Source organism: Oryctolagus cuniculus, chromosome 9 (assembly GCF_051225735.1).
Source record: "Oryctolagus cuniculus isolate XC-2025 breed Fujian yellow rabbit chromosome 9, ASM5122573v1, whole genome shotgun sequence".
Taxonomy (NCBI): Eukaryota; Metazoa; Chordata; class Mammalia; order Lagomorpha; family Leporidae; genus Oryctolagus; species Oryctolagus cuniculus.
In genome coordinates this window covers 130771214-130795204 of record NC_142875.1, presented here as the reverse complement: position 1 = coordinate 130795204, position 23991 = coordinate 130771214, and the positions used below count along the sequence as shown (strand labels likewise).

The 23991-nt window shown below is 42.2% G+C and overlaps 1 long non-coding RNA gene across 3 annotated transcripts in view; it reads left to right on the top strand.

Moving 5' to 3' along the window:
- LOC149124771 (uncharacterized) overlaps window positions 1-23631 on the top strand; it is a 46403-nt gene extending 22772 nt beyond the window's left edge. For all 3 annotated transcript variants that reach the window (XR_016213149.1, XR_016213148.1, XR_016213147.1), the window contains 3 exons: window positions 8895-9067; window positions 9213-9287; window positions 23187-23631. This is a non-coding gene — a long non-coding RNA (uncharacterized LOC149124771). The remainder of the gene's footprint in view (window positions 1-8894; window positions 9068-9212; window positions 9288-23186) is intronic.
- Window positions 23632-23991: the final 360 nt, after the last annotated feature.

Sequence of the window (23991 nt, the reverse complement as noted above, 5' to 3'; positions counted from 1 at the left end):
GCAACCAGGACTCAAATCTGCACCCATATGGGTTGCTGGCACTGCAGGCAGCAGCATTACCCACCATGCCACAGCGCCGCTCTTGACAATAAATGTTTTTTAGGCATGGAACAAATAAATGAAGATAGGAAATCAAGATGGAGAGAGGATGACCATGCCTTAGGGGTCTGCTCCAATGAATACGGATCTGAGGAAGTCTCTGTGCACTCCAACCCCAACATAGTTTGAATTTTACAAACTGAGATTTTTAACATCAAAGTGCCCCCAATATTTGCTGCTGGTCTTTACAGAACCTGTTACTTACCTCTGTCTTTCCTTGGAGCCACATGGATTCAGCCATGGTTGGAGGACAGCTTTCTCCTTTCTGTTTCTTGGGTTTGTTGTTGTTGTGACTGATGCGTGTGGCAGAACGCAGTGAAAGAGCAAGCGCATGCATAGTCCTGTTTGTGCAGTGGAAGTCACCTGTGAGTCTGTTTCCCCCCATTCCTGATTCTGCTGCCCCCACCAGCAGTTAGTTTGAGGATGAGGCATAAAGTTCTTTTATGCAAACACATAGTTTGTATGTGGAGAGGCAAACTGAGGCGAGATAACCATGTTTTTGTGGTCTCAGTGAGCTGATGAAGTTGTTTGGGTTCGCACCACTTCTTCCATAACTTAGTTATTATTTCCTCAATAAAATGGAGACACCAGTGCCATGCCTGCTAAGTTGTGGTAGCAAAATTTACAACATAAAAACTTAAATCTTTTCAAAATTGTGCATCTGTCAGAGTCTCGGGAATGAACCTGAAGGATTACTGAAGTCACAAGACAGACAAGCAGAAGCCAGGCGGCCCCTGCTAGTAGCCCACGGTGTCCTGGATCTACAGGTTCAGTGCAGCATAATGATGCTGGGGTCAAAAATGGAGTGCATGAATGGTGGCATAGACCATAAACCACAGAGTGTATGTGTGCAGTAGGCTATGCATGTGTCTGTGCAAGTACACCTGTGGTACTCACGCAGCAATGGAATACCCTGATGATGCATTTCTGAGAATGTGTTCCCACTGTTAGATGATGTGTGACTGCAGCCGTTTTCCCAAACAATTGAAAGTCAATCTGAGCAAGGCTTGAAATGCAACTGCCACTCTACAAGAAATACGGGGAGCAGTGGAGTGTGTTATTTGATAAGACAAAGATGCACTCAGCCAAATTTAGGGAGGAATTCTACAAAACAGGTACAGTTCTTTTTTTAAAAAAATTATTTATTTGAAAGGCAGAGTTACAGAGAGGCAAAGGCAGAGAGAGAGAGAAAGGTCTTCCATCCACTGGTTCACTCCCCAGCTGGCCACAATGGTTGGAGCTGAGCCAGTCTGAAGCCAGGAGCTTCTTCCGGGTCCTCCACTCAGGTGCAGGGGCCCAAGGACTTGGGCCGTCCTCCATTGCTTTCCCAGGCCATAGCAGAGAGCTGGATCAGAAGTGGAGCAGCCAGGACTCGAACTAGTGGAGTACCGGCACTGCAGACAGCGGCTTTACCCCTACGCCAAAGTGCCAGCCCCAAAACAGGTACAGTTCTTACCAGAAATAAATTGCAAGGCTGGGGAGTGGAGAGAGAGACTCTATATTAAAAAAAAATTATAAGGATTTACCAACAAATGGCAATGTGTAGACCATATTTTGATCCTGATTCAAGAAAATGAGCTCCAAAAACTGTGAAATATTCTATCAGGGAAGTATGAATACTGACTGGATATTTAATACAAAGAAACTGTAGTTAACTCTGTGGGTTGGGTATTAGTTTTGTGATTTTATTTTCTTATTTTTTTAGAGATTTATTGATTTTTATTTGAAGCAGAGTTACAGAGAGACAGAGACAGAAAGAGGTCTTCTATTCTCTGGTTCACTCCCTAGATGGCCGCAACAGCCAAGCTGCACCCATCCAAAGCCAGGAGCTTCTTTCTGGTTTCCACACCAGTGCAGGGGCTCAAGGATTTGGGTCATCTTCCACTGCTTTCCCAGGCCACAGCAGAGAGATGGTTCAGAAATGGAGCAGCTGGGACTTGAACCGGTGCCCATATGGAATGCCGGCACTGCAGGCAGCTGCTTTACCTGCTGTGCCACAGTGCCAACCCCTGTGATTTTATTTTTAAGCATGCATCCCCTTTATAGCTACATTCTACAGTTTTATAGATGGAATGATATGATATCTTGAATTTGATTTAAAATAATCTGAGGGACAGGTGGAAGGAAGTTGAGTATAGATGAAGCAAGACTGGCTTTGAGTAGATAATTATGAGTTAGGTGAGGGAAACAAGTGATTTTATCATTCTGTATTTTACACATTCTGTATATTTGGAAATTTTCATTAAAATAGCCACATTAATAAAACCCCAAGGGAAAGAGCAATTCCTTCTCCTCCTCTCCCTCTCCTGTCTTCTTTCTCTCTCAGAAATGGAGACAGGGGCTGGCTTTGTGGCTTAGAAGCGGGTGAGGCTGCCACCTGCAGTGCCCTCATCCCATATGGGCTCCAGTTCGAGTCCCAGCTCCCCACCTCCAATCCAGCTCTCTGCTATGGCCTGGGAAACAAGTAGAAGACAGCCCAAGTCCTTGGGCCCCTGCACCCACGTGGGAGACCCAGAGGAAGATCCTGGCTCCTGGCTTTGGTTCTGGCCAGCTCTAGCCATTGCAGCCATTTGGAGACTGAGCCAGTGTACGGAAAACCTCTCTCTCTCTGTAACTCTGCCTTTCAGATAAATAAAGAAATCTTTCAAAAAAACATGAAAACAGAAAGGGATTAAATGAAGTAACTAAGGCACACCAATTTCCAAATTAGTAGTTTCAGACATAGAAATTGTTAACTCATATCCCTGCAGGAAATATCTGTGTGTGTCTTTGTGCATCATACCCAGTAGAAAAAAAGATTGTTTCTTTTCATTTGACTCTCAAAAGAATGCAAACTTCATGGTAGTAACAGACCTCTACAGTAAACACACTCTGTTTCTTTACTGTTAAACTTTCTTTAAGCTATTATTCATGCATTGACATAATTTTTATTTGATTAACTGTAAATGGTAAAATGGATACTTTTCTTCTGCCTCCAGTCCTGACTAAATTGGAGCTGTGAAATAACTGACAGCTTTATCTCTGAAAGCTTTTGTCACAGGAAATAAAGTTTTGTTTATGGGGCTGGCACTGTGGCACAGCGGGTTAACACCCTGGCCTGAAGCACTGGCATCCCATATGGGCACCGGTTTGAGACACAGCTGCTCCTCTTCCGATCCAGCTCTCTGCTGTGGCCTGGGAAAGCAGTAGAAGGTGGCCCAAGTCCTTGGGCCCCTGCACCCATGTGGGAGACCCAGAGGAAGCTCCTGGCTCCTGGCTTCGGATCAGCGCAGTTCCAGCCATTGCGGCCATTTGGGGAGTGAGCCATAAGATGGAAGACCTCTCTCTCTCTGCCTCTCCTCTCTCTGTGTAACCCTGATTTTCAAATAAATAAATAAATCTTTTAAAAAAAGAAAGTAATACAATGAAAAACCTAGGATCAGGCACCTGCATCCCATACTCCAGTGCTGGGGTATGAATTCCAGATCTACTCCTGATTCTTGCTTCTGGCTAATACACAGCCTTGGAAAAGGTGGGGATGGCTCCCTGCACCTGTGTGGGAGAACAGGTTTGAGCTACCCATTTTCCACCTCTTTCCCAGGCCATAGCAGAGAGCTGGATCAGAAGTGGAGCAGCCAGGACTAGAACTGGCGCCCCATGGGTAGCCGGTGCTTCAGGCCAGGGCGTTATCCAGCTGCGCCACAGCGCCGGCCCCAGCATTGCTTTCAAATATGTCTTTAAGTCCTTTGCTTGTGTTTCACTTTGTGTTATCCTTTGACACAGAGATTTAATTCCTTGTGATGTTTCTCGTGTATGACCAGCCATGTTGATTTTTGCTATGGAATTCCTGTGTGTGTGTGCTCACTCTGTTCTAGCAGTATTATAGGCTCGTTTTATATATTTGTCAAAGAAGCAATTTGTAATTTACTTTTTCAGTAGGATGTGAGGTAGGGATTATGTCTTTCTAAATTGACTGCTATTTGTTTTAATAGCATTTACTAAATAAACCATCTTTTCCCTTTTGATTTGAATTGTCAATTTTAACTGAGATTATATTTTCGTTGATAGGTTGTTTTAAAAACAATTACTCTGGCAACATAATATCATCATTTGTTTATTTTAATTGGCAGAGCCTTTCATGCATTTTGACATATATTACTATATATAGTATATTATATATACTATATATATTACTATATATAGTATATTATATATATACTATATATAAAATGTATGTAATAAAATAATGTGAATAGTATGCTCATACATTTTATGAATAATGTTCCTATTTGACTACTTATGCAATTTTTGTTTTTTGTGAACTTTAGAATATCCAGTCCATGCTAGTACTTTATCATAACTTTCTAGAATTTATAATTCTAAAAATTTGATTTTAATATATTTACAAAAGTGAAATGTATCTGGTTGGGTCTTTTTTATAATCTTTCAGTCCAATTTATTAATTTTATTACCATTGCTATTAGTTAGGTCTCATCATGTTTATTCTAGTTCTGAAACAAAGACATGTATAAGAGGAACGTGCAACATCTTTTCATGCCACAAAGTCCACAAAGTAAAGAAGCTATCAGAGACTCTTAGGGTCACATCAGGGACTTGGGAGTCAAGTTGAGGCACATTTTGGACTTTATTATAAAATGAATACAGAGAAATAGTAAGATGTTTGTAACTTACAAGGCTCCCCTTGGGTAAACGGGTAAATGAGTACATTATATAGATAACCCAAGTGAAGGAAATGGTGCAGTTCAGAGGACAGTAGAGATAAGGATGGAACCTGTATCTGGGGCAGTCTGATAGCTAATATTTATAGAGTGTCTGCAGCTTTAGGCAGAAGATTCTGAAATCTAGGTCTCCAGTTTCAATATCACCCTCAATATTCTGTTATGAAGAGAAATGTTAGATTTTATGGTTTCATGTAGATACTCCCACACTTAAATTTTCATTGTAATGTCTTACAAACACTTGGCAAAAATGGCAATTTAATGATTAGAGAAGTAACACTTTTCTGCCAATATTGTAGGCTGATTTTTGTCACATTTCGGGTGCTCTAGAGGCAAGACCTGAATCTATTTTTTGTTCAGATTTTTCCCATAAATGGGTGGATTACTAATCCTTCCTGCAATGACAGCTGTTGGATTTTCCTAGCCTTTCCACCAAATAATAGTTTTCAGGACTCTCCTTGGATTCTGAGTCATAAAAGATCTCCAAGATGTGTTAATTAATGACTTCCAATGGAAACAAAGAAGGAGGTTGTGGGGGAGTGATTGATTTTTACATCCTGTGGAAGTCGAGTTCTATTATACCACTGAAACCCAGAACAATGCCATGCTTTAAAGAGCAACTTCTCATATTCTTAAATGTTCTACTTATTCTAGAGAACTGTAGGCTGCTTACAGGCTCGTGGGGAAAATGGCTTCAGTGTTTTAAGGTAATTGAAAAATCAGCGTTTTGAGTCTATTATGTGTGATGATACCTTGTCATCTACAACTACCAAAGTGGCACTACACAGTATTCCTCTAACTCATAGTTAGTATGTTACTATAGAAACGCATGTTCATGAAAAAAAATTAAAAATCAGTATATCTCAGTTTTTTCCTCGTTTGGAAAGATTCCTCAAGTCTCAGACCTAGGGCCTTCTGAATCAAGTGTCACAACACAGAACATAGTAGGAACTATGTTTTTCTAAAGACATGTTCTCCATGTAATCCGTCTGTGTTATCCTTTCCTGCTTTTCAAAATCTGAAGAATAACTTGTGTTATTTCCTAAAATTACTTGAGAGCAACTGCATCAAAAGGCACAATAAATGAAACTTTTCAAGCCGCCATCTTGGAACAAAACCATCTTGGAATAAGTCCCGTTCTTTCAGTCTTATTTTGGACGTAGTTACAATGAAATGCCGAAGTTGAAGCAGCCAGCAGGAAATAGCCTTTGATCTTAGGAGGAAGGCAGGAAATAGGTGGTCCCTGTGAGCCTGCGTGGGCCACCACTGCCCAACACCGGATGTGTGCTGTCAGCCTTTTTACCAGGTGGTCCCTGGGGTGGTGATTCTGTTCTAACTCTCGACTTGATAACAGATGATGTGGGAACTCTGGAGAAGAGAGCCAGGTGGCGATCAGTTTAATGTTAGATGTGTTCCTTATTCTACTCAGCTGGAGTTTCACTGAGTAGAAGCATGCATGGAAGAGAATGGGGTGGTGGAGCGGTCCATTGCTGCTGATACAACACAGCTGACACCACCACGTTGTGCCAGCGCTTCTTCCTACATTATTCATTATTCATTAAGCATGTTTGGGAATTTACTCTTTGTGGTTTGTTTGTTTGTTTGTTTTTTGGACAGGCAGAGTTAGAGAGAGAGAGAGAGAGAGAGAAAGGTCTTCCTTTTTCCGTTGGTTCACCCAAGTGGCCACGAAGGCCGGCACATCACGCCGATCCGAAGCCAGGAGCCAGGAGCTTCCTCCTGGTCTCCCATGCGGGTGCAGGGCCCAGGGACCTGGGCCATCCTCCACTGCACTCCCAGGCCACAGCAGAGAGCTAGACTGGAAAAGGAGCAACCGGGACAGACTCTGGCACCCCGACAGGGTCTAGAACCCGGGGTGCTGGTGCCGCAGGTGGAGGGTTAGCCTAGTGAGCTGCAGTGCCGGCCAGGAATTTACTCTTTGTGAAGGGTAATATTCTAAGTGTTAAGGTAAATAAGTGAATAAATGTGGTATGGTTCATGATCTCCAGAAATTAAATGTCACCATTGCATCTAGAGAAAAAATTTTGAACTGTTGATCATTTAAATTTCATGTTTACAACTGACTATTCAATGAGTGTGGCTGGAGGAAATTCTGTCAGTCAAGAGGATATTGTAGTCTACACTGCAAATACAGAGACGGAACGAATTTCTGGTGGTGCTAAACTCATGTCCCGAAAGGGCAACCTTACTTTTCCTATAATTGAATTTAGGTTCAATCTCCAGTTCCTCTTCTTACTCAGTGGTGAGAACCGAATCTTGCAAACCTCTGTTGATTCAACTCCCATCCAATCTTCCAAGGTATTTAATTTTCTTGGAGATTACATAGCATCATGACAACTTAGGTCCAAGTTCTGTTATTACTGTTAACATCAGGATTCCATTCACATTTGCTCCCTGTTCCTGTGTCTCTGGTCTCTGCTTCATTATTTATTTGCCTATATGGAAAGTTCCTTGGACAGACACAATTCTATATAGTGTACAGTGCCAGTGGCAGCAGTGTTTTCAACATGGGAATGGATTTGTTGGCTCGGAAGCTCTAACTGTGAGGTAGACAGATGCTTCTTACACAGCTCATTGAGGCTGTTTGGCTAGCTGCTACTCAGTAGATACGTATTTGCGGTACAACAGGCTGATCTGAATGAGAGTTCTTGGGTCTAACATATACCCAACATTGAGAAGGACTTTTTCTTATGAAACAGTGGAAGACTTAGTTAAGTGCCAGCTGGGAAGCAAACCCATGAGTTTTAAGTGTTTTCTCCTCGGATGCCTCAGGTGCATTAAATGGTACTTTTTCTCTCATAGACACAGAATTTGCTCATCATGTATAAACTATGCATTCTTCCTGCTGATATCTTGTCTTTCCATGGGTGGATGCTTTCCAGAGATCCAGTAATTGGAAGCTGAAATTTTCACCTGGAAACTTTGGACTCTAAATGCCATCTAATGAAAGGCAAACTATCAAGGGTTGTGGTGTTGTCTTGGGTGATGTCACCTGACTCGCAAACACAGACAGGTTAGCTGCTATACAATGGAGACTGGAAGAAGAATAGTGAAAACCTGGGAGATATCTGTACATCCATCTCCAGTAGATGGAATAAAAAGCAATACTTTGGAGGCAGGACTTCTAGATATTAGTTTTGAAGAAATTAAGGTGTAGGTCAAAAACTTGTGCAGAGAATGCATGTCAAATTAGGTGTTGGCTGCAGGAATAGGAAATTAAATGGAACTATTAATTAGAGATGCATGCCATAAATAACAACTGTAGTCTTCCAACCTTTGGGTATAAAGACGGAAAATACAAAACAGTCTTTAATTTTTGTTTCTCTCTCTATTTCCTTCTCTCTCATATTATTTCATGTTAGTCCATACTTTTTTTCCCTCATTTGTTCTTTGGGTTTTATTGGCTCTGTGGAAAAAAATCATAGTACCAATATAATGATATTCCTTATATATACATTTTTAACTTTTATTTAATGAATATAAATTTCCAAAGTACAGCTTATGGATTACAATGGCTCCCCCCCATAACTTCCCTCCCACCCACAACCCTCCCCTTTCCCACTCCCTCTCCCCTTCCATTCCCATCAAGATTCATTTTCAATTCTCTTTATATACAGAAGATCAGTTTAGCAAATATTAAGTAAAGATTTCAACAGTTTGCACCCACATAGAAACACAAAGTGAAAAATACTGTTTGAGTACTAGTTATAGCATTAAATCTCAATGTACAGCACATTAAGGACAGAGATCCTACATGAGGAGTAAGTGCACAGTGACTCCTGTTGTTGACTTTACCAATTGACACTCTTGTTTATGGCATCAGTAATCACTCTAGGCTCTTGTCATGAGTTGCCAAGGCTATGGAAGCCTTTTGAGTTCACTGACTCTGATCATATTTAGACAAGGTCGTAGTCAAAGTGGAAGTTCTCTCCTCCCTTCAGAGAAAGGTACCTCCTTCTTTGATGACCTGTTCTTTCCACTAGGATCTCAATCGCGGAGATCTTTCATTTATGTCTTTCTTTCTTTTTTTTTTTTTTTTTTTTTTTTTTTTTTTGCCAGAGTGTCTTGGCTTTCCATGCCTGCAATACTCTCATGGGCTTTTCAGCCGGATCCACATGCCTTAAGGACTGATTCTGAGGCCAGAGTGCTGTTTAGGACATCCGCCATTCTATGAGTCTGCTGTGTATCCTGCTTCCCATGTTGGATCGTTCTCTCCCTTTTTTATTCTATCGGTTAGTATTTGCAGACACTAGTCTTGTTTATGTGATCCCTTTGACTCTTAGTCCTATGATTATGATCAATTGTGAACAGAAATTGATCACTTGGGTTAGTCCATACTTTAAAGATGATTTTTTTTTTTTTTTTATCTTGGAACAGGATTACGCTGGAGTAAGAAAGGAGTAGGCGTTCTCAAGAGATCTGGATGCTCACTGGGAGTCCTTGGGCGTGGTGGTGAGTGTGTATTTGATGTGAAAGGCACGGTCCTGATTGCTTTCATGTACTCACATGCAGTTATGTGCACCTAAATACACACGTGGGTGTTTTACTAGAAGAGCTTAATTATTTTTCTCTGCCAAGTGCTACAGTTCCTTTCTACATTTGGATCCTCATTTTGCCAGTTTGGGTGAGCATCACGGTCGTTTGTCACCATGAATGCTGTAAACCTTGGGTGTTCAGTTTCAAGCTTGCTTTGCAACTAGGAAATGTGCTCTTGCTCTTGGTGTAGTCTCGGAGAGAGACTGCAGCACCCTCTCTCGCGTGCTGATAGTGGTGTGCGTGGTGGGGTCAGTGGGAAAGACACAGCAGCAGAAGTGGTGGAAATGGTAGTGACAGTGGCAATTCAGGCTCTGGGGGAGCACGTGGTCTGCTTTCCAGGGACAGTAATGGAAGTTGTGTTAGGGGCAGTGATTGGTAGCTTTGCTAATAATGGCAGCTCCAAGGGCGACATCTAATATTCAGTAGTAGATGTCATGTTTACTCACTAGACCAGTGCTGAGCATTTCTGGACATGGTTTCCTAACTTCTTGCCATCTTACTGGTTTTCTTGAACTCTTACTGATTCTGGGAATTACTCAATATCCAATTAATTAATTGTTTTCTGCTTAAACCAAGTGTTTAACTGATTAGACCTGTTGATTTAAAGCCTTCCTCTTTGAGAAACATGATTGTGGGTCAGGGAAAGATTTTTGTCAGTAATGTATATATATTTTATATATAATACATATGTGTATATATAATATATATATGTTTATGTGTATATATATATAACTTAATATATTTGAATTTAGTTCCATAAACATTAGGTTGCTTTATATTTGTATAAGGGGTCTCCAAAGAGAGCATGGAAAATGCATATTATGAAAAGTCTGTGCATGGATTTCAAACGTTTTTGCACAAAAATGAACTTTTAATTTCATTTTCTGTGAACATTTTCAAACCCTCTCATAACTTCAGTGTATACCTTTTTTACATGCTGTTTTCTGAAGTTTCCTATTGGGAGGTCTTTCAGTTTTTTTTTTTTTTTTAATCCAAAATGTTTCATAAAACCTTGTTTTTTACTAAGGTTTTGGCTCAGTGTGAGAGAGAAGGAAGCGAGAAGACTATTTAAATAAAAGTGGAAAGGGACCTTTAATTAAATGCTGGGTGCCTGGAAATGCAGAAATGGCTAAATATAACACCAGTTTGAGAAAGTTAAACTACTGAATTTTTTACAGAACAAATCAATGACAGCTACAGAAAGTTTGAAAAGTCTAAATACTTCGTGGCTCTTGAGATTAACTTGATTCTAAAATAAACTCATTTGAAGATAAAAGGATGCCGTTTGAGAGAAGCAATATAAATGTGCAACAGAAATAATTGAAAATGTCCAAGTTCTTCATATTTAGGTTTATAGTAATTCAAAGAAAATGTGTCTACCACTGTATCAACTTTTACATGTTTTCCTTGTCCCAGAGAATGTAATAATAAAGCCTATAACTGCACTTAGAAAAAAACATTTGCAACATTTTTTTGACCTAACTGTGTGGGACTCATGGGCCTCTTAAAGCTCCTCCACTAACCCTTTCCTAGGGTTTTTAGTTAGCATGTTAAAAATCTGTCCTGGTGTGAGCATTTGGTGTGGTGGTTAAGTCGCTGCTGGGGATACTTGCATCCCACACCTGAATGCCTGGTTCAAGTCCCAAGTCCACTTCTGATCCAGTTTCCTGCTAACGTGCCCCCCCCGGAAGGCAACATATGATGGTTTAAGTAGCGCAGTCCCTCCCACCTGCGTGGAAGACCTGGATTGAGCACCAGGTTCCTGGCTTCAGCCTGGCTTAGCCCTGGGTGTTGCTATTATTTGGGGAGTGAAGCAGGAAATGGAAAAGTCACCTCTCTGTCCTCTCCCCTACCTGCTTCTCTCTGACTCTCTGCCTGTCAAATAAAATGGAAATTCATTAGTGAATTAATTAATTTCAAATCAGGGCTTAAAAAAATATCTCTCTTTTCTGGTAGTGAATGTTTGGCTTAGCAGAGGACCTGCCCGTGGCGCACATCAGAGTGTCTGGATGCAATTCCTAGCTCTGACACCTGACTCTAATGCAGACCTGGGGAGGTAGCAGTGATTGGTTCAAGTAATTGTGTTCTTGTCATCTCTGTGGGAGACCAGGATAGCATTCCTCATTTCAACCCTGGCGTGATGGGCATTTGGGGAGTGAACCAATGGTAACTGTCACTGTCTGTCTATCTCCCTGCCTCTCAAACAACAACAAAAAATCACTCTGCCAGTCTAATCTCCAAAAGAAATTCAATCAAGTCTTCTGCCATGTAAGGTGTCCATTTATATTATTATATTATAGATTTTTATTGATTGTTAAGGATTCAACTTGTTATAAATAATATTAACACACTGAATATCTTAAGAGTAGGGTCAGGAAAATAGAACAGCATTGAAAAATAAATGCCATTAAATGTTCTAAAAATAGAATCTAATTTTCATCTGGCTCAGGTAATATTTTAAACAGACAAAAGGGCAAAAATAACTTTGGTGAAAACAAAATTAATATAAAAACCTGAATCTGAGCACTCACTGCTATTTACAGCAGCAGGTAGAAAAGGTACTGGCAGCTAAGTTACTGGTTTGTGCTCACTAGCAGGTGGGCATGTGCCACCTGCTGGTCAGACAGTTGAGCTGTGAGTATTTACAACCCACTATTTGCATGAGTCCAGAACATGAAGAACGCACATACATTTTGACAAAGCCAACCTGTTGTGAATCTCTCAGCCTACCTGTCATGTGTCTGTCTATCATCTGTCATCCCTATCAGTTATTCTAAAAGAAGGTATTATGTTATAGCGTAATTCTCACATCCCATATGTTGGGAATCTAAATCATCTCTCTCTCTCTATCCATCTATCTATCCACCTATTTATCATCTATCCGTCATTCTAAAAGGAGGTATTTCGTCTAGCGTAAATTTCAAATCAGGTTTTCAACTACATAGATTTAATTTATGAAGCAGTGATGTTTGTTTTGCCTTTAAATTGAAACCTACTTTCTGTACAAACATAAACTCTGTCTTTGATGGTGCTGTTTTTCCTATTTACGGAATCTCCTTTCCACAGCAGCAGATATATTACTTTGGAACTTTCAGATGGATTATAGAAATAATCCTTGGGAGAAGACTTGCCTGTTACCAATCAATAGTAGACTGAGATGAGCTTATAGACTAAGTAGGCTATCAAGGTCTCTCATGGTGAGGCTCAAAGATTCATGGATAACTTTTCGAAATAACCAGGTTCAAGGTCTTAGAAGATATCTCATATACTCCAAACTGTTATATAATCCATGTTATCTGTTAACATTACAATTAAATTATTAATCAGTATTAAAAAGGTAAGAAGAGATTTTTTTGGAGAAAATAAGAATCCAAGTGATCGATTGGTTATAGATGAATTCAAACTGAAATTTACAAAGATTTCTGTTTTTGATGCAAACGTTCTTTAATACGTGTACAGTTTTTTCATAATATACATTTTCATGATCTTTTTGAAGATGCTTCATATACCAAAACTGGTGGATGCAGCTAAAGCTGTGCCAGAGGGAAATTTATAGCTCTAAGTTCATTTATTTTGATACAAAGAAAATAAAAACTTAATATTAAACAAAGCAAGTCCTAAAATGCAAAAAGAATAAAGTCAAAAAGGCATGAAAAAGAGAAAAATAAATAGAATGGGAAATGGCTCAGTGACATACAACACTACAGATTAGGCAGCATCAGCAGGGCTCAATGATTATGAGCGATTATGAATTCTTTGACAGCTTTTGGGAAGAATAGATTGACTACAAAGGGAGAAAAGTTATTGTGGCACGGTGAGAAGGACCCATCCTTTGGGATTACTTGACTGGACCAGTTTGCCACTTGCTCTAGATGTGCTTTAAATAAGTCACTGAGCTTTATACTAAGTCTAAATTTTCTTACCCCAAAATAGAAGTGAATAGTATCTTTTCTAGTTATTGTAAAAAAAAGCATTTTTTAGAAATTATAGTTATTTGAGAGGCAGTCATACACACACACAGACACACTATGAGAGAGAGAGAAAGAGAGAAAGAGAGAGAGAGAAGAGAGGAGAGAGGAGACTGAATCTCCTATCCTGTGATTCACTCTCCAAATGCCCACAGGGACCAGAGCTGTGTTGGGGCTGGACTGTGACCAAAGTTGGGAAATGGGAACTCAATCCAGGTCTCCCATAGCTCGCAGTCACTTGCGCCATCAACCCTGCCCCCAGGATCTGCGTTCACCGGAAGTTGGAGTTAGGAGCTGGAGCTGGAAACAACCCTAGTGTTCCAGCATGGGTGTGGGGTCTTATGTGCTAGGCTAAACACCCAGTCCCATAATGCCTATTTTAAATAATACCTACTTCATAAGGTTTTGGTGTAGATTAAATGGTGTTAGTTATTCATTCACATCTTTTAACATGCTTGCACTCGGCTTTCATTGCCTAAGGAGTCCCGTGATACACTGACTCTCCTTCGATACTCTGAAACGCTTCATGTCTACACATTCAGATGCTGTTAAGTCACCTATCAGACACATGCACACAGGAAACAAAATGCATTGCAACTAGAATTCTGGATTTTTGAAACTCTGGGTTAAAAAGTCGCAGTGTCTCCCTGTGTACTTTGTCACTTCTAAGCCCTTCAGTACATATTTGCTACAAGTAACTCCATGCTGGGTCCTGTTCTCCTGCGTCAGGTGCCCTCCCTCACTCCCCTCGGATGGACACACTGTCTCTTGGAAACTGGCTTGATGCTTTTCCTGGGACTTTTTTGTGTTGGGTGAAAACAGGTCTTGTTTTTACAACAGTGGAGGTTAGGTTAGAGACCAGTTTCAACCAGAAACAGGAAGAGGGCTTACTCTTAATGTTCATTTTTTTCTTCACTGGTATGGCTATATGCATTGGCTCCCATACAACTGTTTGCTTTCTTAAGCTAATCTATTTATGTGGACATTTTATAGGGTTGTTAAACAGCCATCTGGAACTTCATCATTCACTTGCAAGTGTTGCAGTCTTAGAGCTACCGCTTGTGTGAAGAAAAGCAAGTTTATGAAAAGAATTTGCACTAACCTAGCATTCCCACTGTTGAGGTTACATAATATCCTGCTATTTTTGGCTATATTCATAATAAAAACAAAGTGGCAGGATGAAGTCCCTTGAAGAGGAAAAGAATATTATGTTCTTCCAACCTACAATTCTTTAAATGTTAGGGCTTTAACAAAAAAGAAGTGGAATTTTTTTTCTTTTGTAAAACCAATATGGTTGTCATTTTTAGTAATCAGAACAGTTAACTTCCCAGGTAAGACAATAAGTCACACTAGAAATGCCTCTTAAAACAAGCATACCAACACGACCACCACCACTGGCCAAGACCTAAGACCAAATGGAAAATGTTTTTAAAGGCCCCCATGTGAAAGGTACACCATTTTAAAAATACATGTGGGATTAATGAATAGACCCTTTCAATGTTCATTTTTGGTTTATGTCTGTTGACATTATGGGAATGACCATGAACTTACCTGTGCTAATATTCTAAGCTGCCAGTGGAGACTCATGTGGTTTTGAGAACCTGCAAATAGCAGATAAAATGCATAGGAACCAGTGACTGCTCTCCACCTTGTGGAGGTGTACTATACCCAAGACACGGAGTAGCTCACAGACTACTGACAAGCCTGTGACACAGCATGAGACTCATAATTTATGCAAAGGGGAAGGGCACCGAGAGGAAGATGTGTTAGGAAGGGGACATTACAAGCATGCACCCATTGTTGGTCTGTGCTTGGAGATGTTGGAAGGGTTCCCGGGTGGAGCAGAGAAAAAGCCTAGTTGCTGCAATTGAATTTCTTGAATATTTTCCCAAAAATCTAAGAAATATTTATTAAATATTTAAAGAATCAATAGTCTTAGCCAAATGTGTGCATCATAACAAAGGTTTGGGCCGAAAAGCTGTCTTCCTTTAACTGAGAGGCAAGGTCATGTAATCATTATAACTACACCTTAGAAGACGTGATTTCTGACGCTGCGAAGGCAGCATTTTATTGAATTCTTAAGAGACCTAAATTTTCTTCTCGTCTCTCTGGTATTGATGATGTTGGAAAATCTCAGCTACTGCCTTTTTGAGCTCAAATCTAACTGTAAGAAGAGATTCACCTAACTAGACTGTGCAGTGCTTCAAGCAGCTCCCATCAGCATTCTACCAACCCTCAGCCGTTGGCGTTGTGGTAATATATAAGTCAAACAGCTTTAAAGGAGATAAAATGCGGTGATTATATTTGGATTATACGGAAGTAGATCTGAAAAAAAAATAACGAAATTCAAAAGAAGCCAATGGATATACAGTGCAAACTCCTTGTCATGCTTCTGTCCTCAAATCATCCATAATCTGGGATAGGAAACCACCATTATTAGCAGTTTTATGTGGACCCTGAAAGAGGTAATTTAATTTTTAGCTCTGCTAAATGCGAGGTATGACCAAACACGCCTTATTTTTCAAAGACAGAAGCTATCACGACGCACATGCTGTTCTGCATCTGATCTTTATTACTTGATCTGTTGTCCTTGGTTCCCTGGCCGTTCATGAGGAGCTGATTCTGTGTTACGCTTGCCCGACACTCCGCTGTGATGCATGATCTACTTATCCAGTTCTGTGTGGATGAACACGGAGTTTTCTGTCTTTTTCTATCACTAACTGTGGTGCAGTGAATAACCTTAGGCACTCATCATTTCACACATTTTCAAACATTTCTATGGAAGATTCCTGAGCTGGAAGGGCCAGCTCATATGGTACAGGGGTGTTGGCTCTTGGCAGCTTCTCAGTAACATTGTGGTGTTTTTCCATAGAATAAACAACACATGATTTAAGTATTCAGTTTGACAAGTTGACATAGGTATTTAACCGCATTCTAGACCATGAATATATCCATTACCTTCCAAATTTTCTCGTCCCTCTTATAATCTCTCCCTCTCACCTCTACTTATCCCTTCCTGTCACCTCCTTGATTCTAGACAACCACTGATCTGCTTTATGTCACTTTGGGTTTGTTTACATTTTCTACAATTTTTATAAATTGAGATATACAGTAAGCAGTCATTTTGTCTGACCCCTTCACTAAGCCTAATTATTTTGAGAGTTATCCATATTATTGCCTATATCGATAATTAATTCCTTTTCTTGCTGGCTAATCTTCCATTCAGTAGATATACCACAGTCTGTGTATTCATTCATCTTTTGGTAAAAAACAAAATTGGGCTACTTCTGACTTTCTGGCTATTAAAACTAAAATTGTTCTCCAATATTCATTTTTACATATTTGTATGAACATATGCTTGATTTATCTTAGGCAAATGTTTAGTAGCAGTACGGCTGGGTGATATAGTCAGTACCTAATGAAATTTAAAGAAGTTGGCAATCTGTTTCCCAAAGTGGCTGTATCATTTCACACTCCCAACAGCAGTGTATGTGTGTTGCTGTTACTCCATGTCCTTACCAACATTTGATATAATCAATATATTTAATTTTAGCCAGTCTAATAATTCTACCAGAATACCTCATCATCTCATTTGCAGTTCTCTAATGATGACTGATTCTGAGCATTTTTCAGGAACTTATTTGCTATCTATATACCTTCTTTGGGGAAGCATCTTTAAATATTTATACGGTTTCAAATAGGGTTATCAGTTTCCATATGAAATTTTAAAATGCTTCATATATTCCGGTCATTGATCAGATCGACGTCTGTTTGCACCTGTTTCTCCTGGTGTGTGATCTGCCTTTATGCTCTGCGCAATGTGATGCAGTTCAGCCGAGCAGCTTGTTCTTTCACAGATCATGCTTTTGTTGTTATTTTATGAAGCCTTTGCTTGATCAGAGTTGTAGCATTTTTCTCCTATGGTTTCCTAAAGAACTTTTATAATTGTAAGCCTGATATGGAAGTCTGAAATCATCTGAGATCAATGATTGTATAGGCTATGAACTGTGGATCAGAGGTCTTCCTTTAATTTTTTATTTATTTATTTATTTATTTATTTTTTGACAGGCAGAGTGGACAGTGAGAGAGACAGAGAGAAAGGTTTTCCTTTGCCGTTGGTTCACCCTCCAGTGGCCGCCACGGCCGGTGTGCTGCGCTGATCTGATGGCAGGAGCCAGGAGCCAGGTGCTTCTCCTGGTTTCCCATGGGGTGCAGGGCCCAAGCACTTGGGCCATCCTCCACTGCACTCCTGGGCCACAGCAGAGAGCTGGCCTTGAAGAGGGGCAACTGGGACAGAATCCGGTGCCCCGACCGGGACTAGAAAGCGGTGTGCTGGCGCCGCAAGGCGGAGGATTAGCCTAGTGAGCCGCGGCGCCAGCCAGAGGTCTTCCTTTAAAAAATGAATATGCAGGTGAACCACTTTATTGTGACCAACATTGCCACGTCGCTCTCCGCATCATGATGTCATTTACGCTTCTACCATCAGCGTTTGAGGTGTTTGCTGCTCGGCTGGACCATACTTGCCTGTTAGGAAAAGAGAGTGCTTTATCTAATTCTCATTTAATGTTAATAACTATGAGTGATATTGACATGTCATACATTTTAGGGCTATTTGCATTTCTTTTCTGTGAACTTTTTCTGACCTGTATCATTGTCTTCTATTGGGTTGTTGGTCTTTTTTAGGCATGTCTTAGGAAACTAATTTAAAATATATTTGGCTACGTTTTAAAAATGTAAAATAACTCTACCTAAGCCCTACTTATGAAAACTTTGAATTTTTAACACTAAAAATAGTGTTTTTGAAGGAGGTGTCAAGCAACTTCATTATAACACTGTTGCTGAGCTGAGTGTGAGACCCCTAGCTCACCAAGAAAGTGTTCAGTTATGCGGACCTGAGCAGAACAGCTTTTAAAAAGCTTGGTCCAGAGACACAATGAAGCTTTGACCTAGTAGAGTAAATGTTTTACTTTCTCTTAATACCCATGTATTTGCAAAACAGAACCACATAGTACAAACACGTGGCTGCAGTCAGTGGAACGTTGTGTGGGTCTCACCAGCTCCGGTGCCCTCTGCTGCCTTGACCGCCTGATGCTGTGTACCCAAAGCACCCTGTGTGAAGGTTTGGCCCCTCACATCAGCAGGCAAACACAGGGAGACTTTATGACGCTGGAACTTAAAAATCACTGTTCCTTGGGCAGCTGTTAGTAGCTGCATTTTAACTCAAGAAGAGCTTAGTAAATGCTGTAAATTCTACTTTATCAAAGCAGAAACAAAGCTTCAACATTCTCTTAGAACAGTTAACCATATCCTTCCTTCTGAACCAAAGTTGCCACTGTCAATGACTGTCCAAACTTCTTCTCAACGTCTGACATCTCTAAAAACAAGTTTATTTGCATGAATGTTATAACATTCTAAGGGGCTTTCTTGGGAAAAACAGTGCTTTAATTATTTGGACTTCTAATAGAAAAAGCACTCCAATTTATTGTGAAAAATCATGCCAAATTTAATGGCAATCATTTTGGTAATGGAAAAAAGTCGTATAGCATTTCAGCATTTTCTTTTTTTTTTTTTGACAGGCAGAGTGGACAGTGAGAGAGAGAGACAGAGAGTGAAAGGTCTTCCTTTTGCCGCTGGTTCACCCTCCAATGGCCGCCACTGCAGCCGGCGCACCGCGCTGATCCTGGCAGGAGCCAGGAGCCAGGTGCTTTTCCTGGTCTCCCATGGGGTGCAGGGCCCAAGCACCTGGGCCATCCTCCACTGCACTCCCTGGCCATAGCAGAGAGCTGGCCTGGAAGAGGGGCAACCGGGACAGAATCCGGCGCCCCGACCGGGACTAGAACCCGGTGTGCCGGCGCCGCAAGGTGGAGGATTAGCCTATTGAGCCACGGCGCCGGCTCATTTCAGCATTTTCTTATGAAGATAACTATTATCAAATGTATCAAAAAAGGTAGATTTTCCCAGAATAAGGTTAATTCCACCCAGTTGCTGAATATTCAAGGTTTATTTTTTTCCCCCTCTCTGTGTCCACAGCTTCCAGCCAGACGCTTGTTCTTTTGCTTGATTGCACGTTCTAATTGTCCGCACAGGAAAGAAACCAGAGTGGAGGCTGACCACCTCCTAATGAATGCTTATCTATCCTGCTTCACAGCGATCTGAATCAGGTTTGAAATTGAGGCCCTAGTTCCTCACCCTTCCTGGTTACAAATGCCACAGGGGTTCGTTTCCGTGCCGTCATGTATTTGAGCCCTGTGCGGCACATGTGCACTGATGACTTCCGTGCCAGGGAGGGCTTGACGCTCAAGACAGCAAAGTGCAGGTTACAGGCAGGCTTCCAGGGACAGCAGAGGAATCTTTAAGGGCTTCTGAAACATCAGCAGGTGCCCAAGAAAGAGGACGGCATCCACGGGGACTGCAGGACAGGCAGGAACGCGTGGCTGCAGCATTGCAGGGATCCGCCCCCCGTACCAGCCCTTCCTCATCCGTTCTGCCTTGATCCTCTCTTTTCTCTCCCCAGCATGTCCAAGTGTTTGTCCGAAACCCTTTTCCCTGGTGTGACCTTTCCCAGTTCTCCTTTCCCGTGAGCAGAAGCTCCATAGATTGGATCTCACTTTGAGGCTTCTTCCTACCTGGAGGGTTCACCCAGGTGTGTGCCTCGGCTACCAACTCTAAGCTATTGATTCTGGTGTCAGCAATCCTGTCGCTTACCAGCCCCGAAAGCCTGTTGGATGTTCCATTCCAGTGCTGAGCTCTCACCTGAACTCCACACATGAAAGCCAGTGTAGACACTTGAACAATCTTTGGGCGCCCAGCATTGACTCCCATCAGAAAGGCAGGCAGTGGATGGGGGACATGGACCTTGACGCTCAGAGGCTCACAGACCAGCAGGGAATTCAGGGATTAAGCAAAGGGTCACACAGCGATTATTCTGATTATGAAACTTGAAAGTAAAAGGTGCAGGGACCTAACCTCCCTCGGCCATTTTAGAAAGGCTTCGGGAGGAGCAAATATTTTGGGTCTTCAGAGTTTGTGTGTGAGAATGCCTCTTTTTTACACTCTTTTGATAAATCTCAGGATTCTTTAGGCCTGCTTTTCTGGGTTGACTCCTGTTTATTTTTTTGAAAGTATGATTTAGCTCCATTTTTCCCTGATCTTTTTATTTATTTAAGATTATTATTTATGTAGAAGGCAGAGTTGGAGGGGAAGAGAGAGAAATTTTCCATCTGCTGGTTCACTCCCCAGAAGTGTGTTGCCTGTGCAACAGCCAGGGCTGGGCCAGGCCAAAGCCAGGAGCCAGCAGTTTCTTCTGGTCTCCCACCTGGTTGGCACAGGCCCAAGCACTTGGGCTGTCCTCTGCTGCTTTTCCCAGGCCATTCGCAGGGAGCTGGATCAGAAGTGGAGCAGCCAGGACACTAACTGGTGGCTTTACTTTCTATGCCACAATGCTGGCCTCCTGGATTCAGTCTTGCAAATGGATTTTGTTTACCAGCCTTGAAAATTCAAACCCTCTGAATTAGCAGGGTAGTGAAACATGACTTAGAAGAAATCCAATTTTGGAGACTGAAAACATTCACAAAATTCAATCTTGTTCTTAGAAACCATGAAAAAAAATGTACTTGACAAATGCTTATTTTAGGACCTTTTCAAAGATGTCTTGCTTTTAAGGCACACGATTCCTTCCAGCCAGGGTCATGATATGGGTCAATTGTGGATAATCAGGGTTGATAACTCTGCAAAGCAGCGTTCTCTGGATTAGATATGATACACTTCCATCTTGGTGGCTGCTGCACACATAAATTGGCCTTTTGGATCCACTATTTAATACAATCAGGACATTTATTGGACATTTCCTTGAGGAAATAGCAGTGTAGCTAGTTCACGAGGGCTGAGTCTGGCCAAGGAAAAATGAAGTGGAGAAGTTCAGTTTAGAAGTTTTGAGGAGGGGAGGTGCAGGGTAGGTTAGGGTAGTTCAAGGGAGACACATAACTGAATTACAGCGCAGGTAAACGCTTTACTCTCATGGAACCCAGCAGGAATTTTAAGTTACTGCTTGGCAGGTAAGTGGCACTTTGAATGCTACTCTGGGAAGCTTACTTGGGGAAAATAGAGCCAGAATGTTTAAACTATCATCACCAAATTATTACCATCACCTTAATGATCTTTGCTATTCTCATCTTCAATGCTAAGTGCTGAATGAATTATATGCACAGTCTTTCACTTTTGCAAATTATGCACCAAAAACAACATTACATTTTACAGATGAGAATGCTAAGGCTCACTTTCCCTCTCGGGACTTGTAGGCTGGTTCCCACAAACAGAGTGGGAGAAGGAATACTGTGCCATCGACACGTGGTGACCGAGAGCGTGCCGTTAGCATTCACAGCTCAACCATGGAGCGGGGTTCAAGTGGAGGTGGGGAAATTTGTCACGAAGGAGATGGCGGTTGGCTATGTGACAGGCGAGCTGCCTGGGCCAAAGGCCTGAGGAGTGTCCCATGCCACACCCACGTGAAACTGTGCAGACAGCGTAGTGAGGGTGAAGATTCACCAACACACTGTGCACTTTGGCTGCCTATGTCCCTGTCACCGTTTTTGCAAATCCGCACACACTGTGGGGCACATCAGCTTCTGATGAAAGCTGTACACCTGCCTGTGTGTCTGGTTTCCCTCTCCTGGCTGCAACACGACGCACAGTTGCGTCTGCAAGCAGCGCCCGCTTATGGGATCACTGGGACAGCTCTCCCTGTACAGGAAGCCCACGTGCCCTTCTCCCGCCCCTTAGCGTCTGCTTCTTCGCACCAGGTCTAAGTGGGCTTGAAATGGGAAGAATGATGTCAGTGCTCTCACGTGCTGCAGTTAATTCTTAAAGTTTTCCAGAAAACATGCGTGTCTCAATGGCCATTGACTGCTTTTCACATTTTAATATCCAAATCTAAAATTATGGAATCAGTAGCACCATAGATTTAATGTAATAACGCAGCGGGGTAATCTTTTTAAAGAGATTCCTGAGGTGCGGTGGTGTCTGCACAGTCTTCATGGGGGCAACGTCTAGTCTGGAACCTGCAGCATGTGCAAGCGTTAGCTAGGAGGCAGAGAGGGGCATTTCGGGTAAGGAGAAGGGCATGCGTGTTTGACAGGACTTGACAAGATCAGGCTACTTTTTGTCGCATGCCTTCTAGCTGTGGAATGAGGAGAGGACTGGAGGATGATAGCACTGGAGACGGGGGCTGGGAGGTTGTTGCACTGGCTTAGGAGAGAGATGACAAAGCTGGACTAGTGCTAGACCAAGGAAAAGAAAGGCTGAGAAGGTTCCCGGGACACTGAGGCAGTGGGACCGATGGTCAGCACCGCCCACCAGAGCTTGAGAGGTCGGGGACGTGCTCCGTGATCTGCTGTCTTCCACGGCAGCCTTACACCGCGCACGGGCAGCGAGCACAGATGGCGCATGTTGCCCCACGCTCTGCTGGACGGTGTGCAGCTGTGGTATTCGTTGCCTTATTTCCCCTCCGTTGTAAGATCTTTTCAGCTCAGTCTACCCAAATCTGCCTTGACTCCGGTGACCTGGGTGTTCCTGAACTGGGGAGACGTTGTCTGTTTTTACCTCTTGCAAATGGCAAGTCCCTTCTTTCTAGGAAAGTCTTAATGACCATTCTTCTTTACTGGTAGGTCTTTCTTCGAGTGTCATTCACATCAGTGGCTGCCACGTTATTGCCTGGTGATTTGATGCTGATTTCTTGTTCCTCTCTATTTTGTTGTTGGGTTTTAATTTATTTTTCATTTTATTTGAAAGGCAGAGAGAGAGAGAGAGAGAGAGAGAGTGTCTGATCCCATCTGTTGGTTTACTCCCCAAGTGTCTGCAGCAGCCAGGACTGGGCCAGGCCGAAGCTGGAAGCCAGGAGCTGAAAACTCCATCTCATCTCCCACATGGATGGCAGGGACCAAAGCTCTTCAGTCATCACCTGCTGTCTCCCAGGAAGCTGGAGTCAGGAGCAGAGCTGGGCCTGGAACCAGGCACTCTGAAGTGGGACGAGGTGTTCCACGTGGTGTCGCCCACTGAGCCGTGGGCCTGCTCCCTTTTTCTGTTTTGCCGTGTGAAGTTATCGTGTCTCTAACTGGGTCAGTGAAGCTGAGTCTCACGCTGAACTCCAATGCTGCAGTACAAGAAGGCTGTTCTTCAGATGGGCTGTGCCTTACACCTCCCTGTCCAGCATGTAACTCACGCAGCAATTCTTGAAGACAAATCCTTGGTCATGACTGTAATCCTACTCATTACAATACATGGGATGAAATTTCTGGTTCCTTACCTAGATTATTTTCTCCTACAGGAAGAGCCTAAAGTAACAGAAAATTAGATCAATTTTTTTTTTTAAATGAGGGAGACACATTTAATTGTGTCTATTCTTTTAAGTGAGTAGTCTCCGAACATGGCCTGCCCTTAGTCCCTTCCCTCTCTATTGTCAGCACTGCTCACCTTCAAGTCTACTCGGGCAACGCCGCCCCTCCCCTCCCCGCCACCATGTTGGTCTGGCCTGGTGACTCAGCCTGGCACACAGAAATCAGCTGGAGTGACACGGCACCGGCTCCAGGCCTGGCCCTGCAGAGGCGAGGCAGCCGCGTGCTGTGTCGAAGCCCAGGAGAGGCTCGTAAGGGAGGGGA